The 9062-nt window shown below is 31.5% G+C and overlaps 1 long non-coding RNA gene across 1 annotated transcript; it reads left to right on the top strand.

The window, feature by feature from the left end:
- The first annotated feature begins 3531 nt into the window (after nucleotides 1-3531).
- LOC150038678 (uncharacterized) lies at nucleotides 3532-7446 on the top strand. Its single transcript, XR_016528658.1, has 3 exons — nucleotides 3532-3574; nucleotides 4958-5031; nucleotides 7276-7446. It is a non-coding gene; the product is annotated as an uncharacterized LOC150038678 (long non-coding RNA).
- Nucleotides 7447-9062: the final 1616 nt, after the last annotated feature.

Genomic DNA, 9062 nt, shown 5'->3' with positions numbered 1-9062 from the left:
CTGCGAGACTAATGAACTTGTGTCAAGTGAACAAATAGAGACACATGGAGATTTACAGAATTATTCCTTAGCAAGAGACAGAACTAGAAGAACCATTATGCCCCCTACAATATATAAAGAATCTAACTTTGCTAGTGTTGCTTTGAGTGCTGCCATTTCATTAAGCAACAATGAACCCACCAGCTTTGAGGAAGCAATTAACAGCCCTGATGCTAGATAGTGGATTGAGGAAATGAATGATGAAATGAGGTCCCTCAACCAAAATGATACCTGAAAACCAGTACCTTTGCATAAAGGGTACAAACCTATTTCATGTAAGTGGATTTACAAGTTTAAAGAAGAAATTCCAGGGGTTCAAAAGTTTAGATTCAAGGCAAGACTAGATGCAAAGGAGTTCACAAAAAAGGAAGGTATTGATTACACTGAGGTCTTCTCTCTAGTGGTGAAACATACATCCATTAGGCTACTCCTCTTCTTAGTTGTTCAAAAGGACTAGGAACTAGACAAATTGGATGTGAAGACAACTTTCTTACATGGATTGTTGATGAGACTATTTACATGAAGCAACCTCAAGGGCATGTGAAGAAAGGAGAAGAAGACTTGATGTATCTAATAAACGAGTCTATCTATGGACTCAAGCAGTCACCTAAGTGTTAGTATTAGAGATTTGATGAAGTAATCTCCAAAATGGGATTCAAGAGAAGTTTCTATGATTGGTGTGTATATACAAACTCTAAAAGCTTCAAGGAACTAGTTTATCTACTCCTTTATGTAGATGATATGCTGCTGGCTGGAAGTTCCAAAGAAGAGTTGGGGCAAGTCAAGATGCTCCTAAAGAAAAAGTTTGATATGAAAGACCTAGAGGAATCTAGAAGGATTATAGGCATTGAAATTAATAGAGATAGAAGACATGACAGATTGTACGTGAGTCAATCAGAATATTGCGAAAAAATACTACAGAGGTTCAAGATGGATGGTGCTAAGCCTGTTGGCACTCCACTTGCTCCTCATTTTAAGCTTACAGCTGCAAACAGTCCAAAAAGTATAGATGAAGAGCACATAGACCATATAAAGGTTGTTACCTATTCCCAAGTAGTGGGATCTCTGATGTACCTAATGATTTCAACCAGACCAGATCTGTCCTATGCTACAAGTTTAGTTAGTAGATATATGGCAAATCCTGGTAAACGACATTGGGAAGCAGTCAAATGGATACTAAGGTATCTCTGTTCATCAAAGGAAGCAATGATCTTATATAGACAGAATGAGCCCTCCAATGATGAAATGTATGGTTATGTTGATGCTGATTATGTAGGGGATCTGGATAGGAGGCACTCACTATCTGGTTAGGTTTTCCTATGGGGAAACAATTTCATAAGTTGGAAGGCAAGTTTGCAGTCTGTTGTAACCTTTCTAACAGAAGCTGAGTTTATAGCACTGTCTGAGGCTGTGAAAGAAGGTTTGTGGTTGAAGGGATTACTAAACGATTTCGGCATTATACAAACAAAGATGAGAATATATTGTGACAACCAGAGCACAATCTACTTATTTAAAAACCAACAGTTTCACAGCAGAACCAAGCACATTGACATCAAATACCATTTTATCAGACAGAGGATTGAGAAAGGGGAAGTTGAGGTAGTAAAGATACATACCTCAGACAATGTGGCTGACATGTTGACTAAGACAGTTCCTCGAAGCAGGCTTGATGATGCTTGGACCTCCTCAGGTTCGAGTTACCTGAAAAAGGTTAGCTCAAGTCAACTCAACAAGCAAAGAGGGAAAGGTACTCTAGATGTTTACAAAGGTGGAGATTGTTACAGAAAGAACCAAAGACAAGAAATGAAGTTGCAGGAAGTTGAACGTTGTCGTCTTCTTCTGTTATGTTTGTTGTAACCACCAGAGCTTCTTCGTTCACATCGAGTGCCTATATAAAAAGAGAACGAATGAGAGAATAGAGAGAAAGAGAGAGAGAGAGAGAGAGCAAGACATTCATTCTATAAGAAGTTCAAAGAAGAAGTAATAAAAGGAGACCTTCCCGATTTGCATACTGTACATAGGCATTTGGCCTAACCATTTAAATTCTGATTCTTTCTTTCTTTCTCTACGATCGTCTAACATTTACTTAAGTATCGTTTACATGATTGTTTAGTTCATATCACATCATTTACATGATCATTTAGCTCCGCATTGCATCGTCTATACGATCGTCTAGTTCCTCAGTTGTTGTTTATACGATTATTTAGTTCCTTACAACTATCGTCTACATAATCGTCTAGTGCTTCTTAATATTATTTATATAATTGAATTATCGTCTAGTTCTTTGGAGCTTTGTCTACACGATTGAGCTATCTTCAAGTAAACGATTGGAGAGTTTTGAAGCTTGAAGCATACAACCTTCCCTGAGTCTTGAAGTGTACTTGACCATTAATTCTGAGTAGTTTTTGACTGCAAACAAGAGAATCGTAGTTATCTGAGACAACAATTCCAATGATTATATTTTTTTTTTGAAATTATAGACTGGAAAACTTCTTGTCTTCAAGAAGAGTTAAATCATAAATTAAGATTTTTTTATTTAGTTTTATTTTCGTAAGGCACTACATAGTCTTGTCACATAGAAATTTATCATTTTTTTTTTTAAATTATGAAAAAGATGACAATGCTAAAGTTAGAAGGATAAAACCAGAAAGCAACCTGGTTAAGAACAAAAAGATGAAGTATATTAACAACGAGAATTTTTATCATTTTTTTAATTTTCTACATAACTTAAGCATATTTTAGTTTATTTTCATTTGCTACATTCATATTTATTTCATTTTCACCATTTAGAAGTCATTGAAGAAAAGGCTGGCAATCAATGTGGGAAGATAGAGAGATTGAGGAAGTTGAGAGAGATTCCAGATGACAGAGAGATTCCAATGTAAAGTCATCAGGAATTTCATGGATGTTGACATCTCCAAGCCATTGTTTCCAGTACTCCACACCACAATTCTGTAGTAGAATCTTATGGATAATGCAGAATTGAGCCAAAGTATAATGTTGGCCTTGACACTTGGAGGTGTATATATTTTAGTAGATAAAGGAAGTCCAAGATGAAAAGGGGAAAAAAGGGCAAAAGAGAAGTTTTGTTTAGAGTATGAACCTACAAACTTCTATTCAAAATCATTTTAGTTAAATGCAGCAATGTAATGAGTTACTACATAAAATTTCATCTTTTTAAAATATTTCTCTCTTAATGTGCCTTTTTGGTGGTTAGATCTCCACGAAAGACATATTCAATGCAATGGCTGTCAATGAGGAGGGTGTTATGGTGGTTGGAGGTATTATTTTACTGTGCTGATTAGACTTAGGATGGAAGTGTTGTTGGATATAAACAAATTTATTCTCTAGTGTTTGTATGCAAAATTATATTTGTTTGTCTATTGTTAGATTCTCTATAAGTTCCATCTTACTTATTGATAATGCCTCAACTCATATTTCCATTGTTAGAAAAGCTTATCTTTTGTTATATGTTTTTTCGATCCGTTCACTGACAGAATCATGCCGCTGTGGCTCTCACATTAAAACAATACTGGTAAGTCATTTTAAACTCATTCGTAATTACTCTAAGATTCACTTGTAGTTTATATGCTTAAATTACATGAGATTTTGATATTTATTTTACATTATCATCGTAGTTTTATGTTTGGCAAGCTTGCATTTATTTGTTATCTCATTAGTTTTTCTATTACTTTTCACTTAGGGTAATATTATGTTCAGTTTTTTTACTTATTTGTTCAAATTATTATTTTATCTACTTTGTAGGTGGGAGAATAGTCTCTAGGTTCCAAAAATTGACATTAGAGAAACTTGAGAATACATCGTTGAACATTCCTCATTTATCTTTAGCTTATTTTTAGTCATTTTAACCATTTTGTAACAATTCATTTATTTTGAATTCTATTCTTGTATGCAACTTAGCATGTATACTCTACTTGTTCAATGTAGAATATATATGTACATGTACAGGTAAAAAAGATATATCATTGATTTTCACGTGCGTAAGCAACAAATATATATATATATATATATATATATATATATATATAATGACAAAACGATGACAAACATTTAATATTGGACAATTACAGACAAAAAGTAGGTGAAAAACCAACATTAAAGATAATGTTCAACGTCGATTGAAAACTGACATTGAAGATAATTGACATTGAAATCTTGGCCATCTATGATGTCGATTTAAAACCGATGTTAAAGACAACCGACATTAAAAACCTTTTATAATAAGATCTTTGATGTTGGTTTTCAACCAACATTTTATCCCTATAATATCAGTTTTAAACTGACATTAAAGCCCAATTTTGTAGTAGTGGTTTTTTTTTTTTTTTTTTTTTTTTTTTTTTTTTTTTTCTTCATTGTTAGACAATTGGATATTGCTTTATGGAATAGAAAGATTAAATAAACCACATGTAATTCTTTAGTTAAAATGTTATGCTAATGGACATTGCAATACTTTCTTAGAAGTGACACTTGATTATTTTTCTTAATATGCAGTTTTGGAAAGGTGATTAAATTATACTAAATACTATTGAACGTTAGGGTGTAGAATTAATTATCTCTTTGAACTTTGTAAAATTTATTATAAATATCACAAATTATGTGTGAAATAGATATCCATTCTTAATATTAGAATCCAAATGTCACTCCCTCTACATCTCAGTACGTTGCTATGTGTCTTGTAAATACTCATTCTTAGTGTCCAAATAAACCACCTCCTATTTGCCCTTTTGCCTATAAATAGAGACATTTAGTGGAACTTGAAAAACACATATACGTTGGTGAAATCTCAAAGAAATTTGGAGAAAGTTGAAGATTTTGGAGAATTTTTTAATTTCATATTTTTTTGTATTTTATTTATTTATATAATATATTATATTTATTTTAATATTATATTTTATAGGATATATTCCCATTGTGCTCCTGAAGTTCACAACTCGTTATCAGCACGAGCTTCTGTCATTTCTCTCGTTGAAGGTAGGTCCTAAAGGCAAGTCGATTTTTTCTCATTATTATAATTAATAAATTTAATGTTATTTTGCATATAATATCTATTAAATTTCTAATATAAATACAATGTTTTGTGATAGTGTTGCCATGATAAACCTTACGAAAATAGAATTCACAGCCCTTGACATTAATGACAATAATTATTTGTCATGGGTGTTCAATGCCGAAATCCACCCGGAAGCTATGAATTTAGGGGAAACATTTAAATAAGGAAATACGATATCTAGTCATGACAAAGCAAAATCTATGATTTTCCTCCGTCATCATCTCCACGAGGGATTGAAAATGGAGCATTTACAATAAAAGGTCCTCGTATCTTATGAAAAAATTTGAAAGAGAGGCATGATCATAAAAAAACAGTTATTCTTCCTAAAGCTTGTTATAAGTGGATTCTTATGAGGCTACAAAATTTTAAATCAGTAAGTGAAAACAATTCCATATTATTTAAAATCATTTTAAAATTGTTGTTATGTAGAGAGAAATTACTGATGCTGATATATTAGAGAAGACATTTTTCTACATTTCATGTCTTGAATATGCTCATGCAGCAACAATATTGAAAGAAGGGTTTTAAATAGTATTCTAAATTAATTTCATGTCTCCTCGTGGCCGAACAAAATAACAAGTCATTGATGCAAAATCATGAACCTCAACCAACCAAAATGACACCATTCCTTGAAGTGAATGCTGTGAATTTTAATAATCATGGTCGAGGTCGTGGTCGTGGTCGAGGTCGTGACCACATTAGAGGAAGAAATAATTTTTCTTTTTGTGGTGGGCATTATAATCATCCAAATTTCAAGAAAACTATATAAAATGGTGATCATAAAGGAAAATCTCCACAAGATAGGAATTCAAAAGGTGATGAAGCTTCCCTAAAGGAAAAAGGGAAACATATGGAAGCAAATTTTGCATACTAGGATAATGATATATTTGACCCATCTAATATGAAAAATTTGGATGTGGCGGACTTCTTTGAATCTTCTGAAGAAAAGATTGACACAGTTGATGGAACATCAAGTATTTCTTTTGACTTTGAAAATTTCTAGACTTAATGTTGTTTTTTTTTACTCATCTTTATATCTTTTTTCTCTTAGTAAATGTTAACTTTTGTATATTCTAAATATTTTTTTTCTTATTGTAATTATTTTCTTTTAATGAAGAAATCTGGACCACTTTCATATGTTGAATGATTCATAAATGAGTAAAGAAGATCTATGTCTGGCAGACAGTGCAACTACACACATAATACTTATAAGTAAAAAATATTTTTCCAAATTGACAATGTTGGAAGCAAAAGTCAATACGATATCAGGTTCTGCAAACCTAATTGAAGGATTTTGGAAAAACAAATATTATTTTACCTAGAAGAATAAAATTTACAATTGACAATGCATTATTCTCTAGACAATCAAAGAGAAGTCTTCTAAGTTTTAAAGATATACATTGAATTGATTATATTGAGACTTGTAGTAAGAATAATATAGAGTATCTTTATATTATCTCTATCGTCTCAAATAAAAACGTATATTGAAAAAGTTTCCTACTTTATTTTCTAGATTTTATCATATACGAGTAATTGAAACATATGCAACAATGAACCTGAAGTTCATGAATCCAGATATATTTACTATTCCAGAGCCTATAATGATGAGAAGAATTATTGAGAATTCACATAGACATCCATTATTGGGTCACTTGCATTTTTAGAAAGAATTCATGGTGATATGTGGACCTATTAACCCACCAAGTAAACCATTTAGATATTTTATGATATTAGACACATCCAATAGATGGTCACATGTGTGCTTATTCAAGTCAAAATCTTGCATTTGCAAGATTACTTGCTCAAATAATTAAGTTAAAAACACATTTTCCTAATTATACAATTAAGACCATTCGTCTTGATAATGCTGGTGAATTTATATCCCAAGCTTTTGATAATTATTATATTTCAGTTGAGATAAATACCCGTAGCTTATGTTCATATACAAATTAATTTAGCAGAATCATTTATAAAATGTTTGCAGTTAATTGCTAGACCATAACTTATGAGAGCTAAGCTTCCTATATTTGTATATGAATATGCTATTTTGCATGTTGCATCACTTGTACGCATTAAGCCAGTAGTTTATCATAAGTATTCACCATTACAATTAGCTTATGGTCATGAGCCAAATATTTCTCATCTAAGATTTTTTGAATGTGCAGTATATGTTCCAATTGCTCCACCACAATGTACTATGATGGGTCCTCAAAAGAGGTTAGGAATATATGTTGGATATGATTTTCCATCAATTATTAAATATCTTGAACCTCTAACGGGTGATGTAATTACTGTACGATTTGTCGATTGTCATTTCAACGAGATAATTTTTTTAATATTAGGGGGAGGAATTATGAAGTTGGAAAAAGAAATTACATGAAATGTATCGTTATATTTAAATCCCCATAAAGATCAATGTGAATTTAAAGTTTAAAAAATTATTCATTTTCAAAATACAACAAATCAGTTACCAAATGCATTGTAGATGCAAAGAAAGTAACTAAGTTACATGTACCAACTGCAAATGTCCCATCAAAAATTGATATACAAACATAGAAAGTTGTCAATAATGAGTCTAGAACATGCTAGAAGTGTGGTAAACCAATGAGTTTCAAAGATAAAAATCCTCGAAAAAGAAAAATTAACAATAGTAAAAAAGACTTGATTGAGGATGTAAATATCCAAGAAGAAACCATGGACATGACTGATAGTCAAATTAGTGAAGAAGGCGAAATACTTAAAAATAATAATGATATTTCAATAAACTATGTCATGACAGGAAAATGATGGAACCGGACTCATGTAGTTATTGACAACATTTTTGCATATAATGTTGCTCTTGATATTATATCTGAAAATGAGGATTCTGAATCAAAATCTGTTGAAGAATGTTGACATAGAAAAGATTGGCTTCAGTGGAAGAAGCAATCGAGTAGAATTAAACTCACTTTCAAAATGTTATGTTTTTGGACTAGTAGTCCAAACACTACAAGGCGTCAAATCTGTGGGATAAAAATGGGTATTTGTGAGAAAAAGAAATAAAAAATAATGAGATCTTAAGATATAAAGCAAGACTAGTTATATAAGGTTTTTCACAAAGACCTGGTATTGACTATGAGGAGACATTCTCCGATGGTGGATGCAATTACATTAAAATATTTAATTGGTCTGATTGTGTATGAAAGTTTGGACGTGCATCTTATGGATGTAGTCACAACATATTATACGGATCTCTTGATAATGACATTTATATGAGAATCTCAAAAGGATTTAAGGTGGCTGAGACATATAAATCAAATTCCCGAGAATTGTATTCAATAAAGTTACAGAGATCGCTATATGGATTGAAACAATTAGGACGGATGTGGTATAATCACCTGAGTGGATATTTGTTGAAAGAAGGATATCAAAACAATCCAATATGTTCGCGTGTTTTTATAAAGAAATCAGTGTCAGGATTTTCTATTATAACTGTATATGTTGACGACTTAAATATAATTGAAACTCCTGAAGAGCTTTCAAAGGAAATAGAATATATTAAGAAGGCATTTGATATGAAAGATCTCAAAAAAACAAATTTTTTCCTTGGTTTACAAATTCAACATTTAGCAAATGAGATATTGTTCATTAGTCAATTTATATAGGAAAAGTTTTAAAAATATTTTATATGGACAAAACACATCCATTGAACATTTTGATGGAAGTTCGTTCACTAGATGTGAAGAAAGATATATTTCGACATCGAGATGATAATGAAGAACTTATTGGTCCTGAAGTACCATATCTTAAAGTAATTAGTGCACTTATATATATTGCTAATAATACAAGACCAAATACTACATTTCAGTAAATTTATCTGCAAGATATAGTTCTTCTTGAACAAAAAGACTATGGAATAAAATTAAGCATATACTCCATTATCTCTGAGGAACGACTGACATAGGTTTGTTTT

The sequence above is a fragment of the Benincasa hispida genome, chromosome 1, assembly GCF_027475165.1.
Source record: "Benincasa hispida cultivar pf3 chromosome 1, pf3_genome.v1.1, whole genome shotgun sequence".
NCBI lineage: Eukaryota > Viridiplantae > Streptophyta > Magnoliopsida > Cucurbitales > Cucurbitaceae > Benincasa > Benincasa hispida.
Note: the sequence above shows the minus strand (reverse complement) of the source record. Positions and strands in the feature narration are given on the sequence as shown.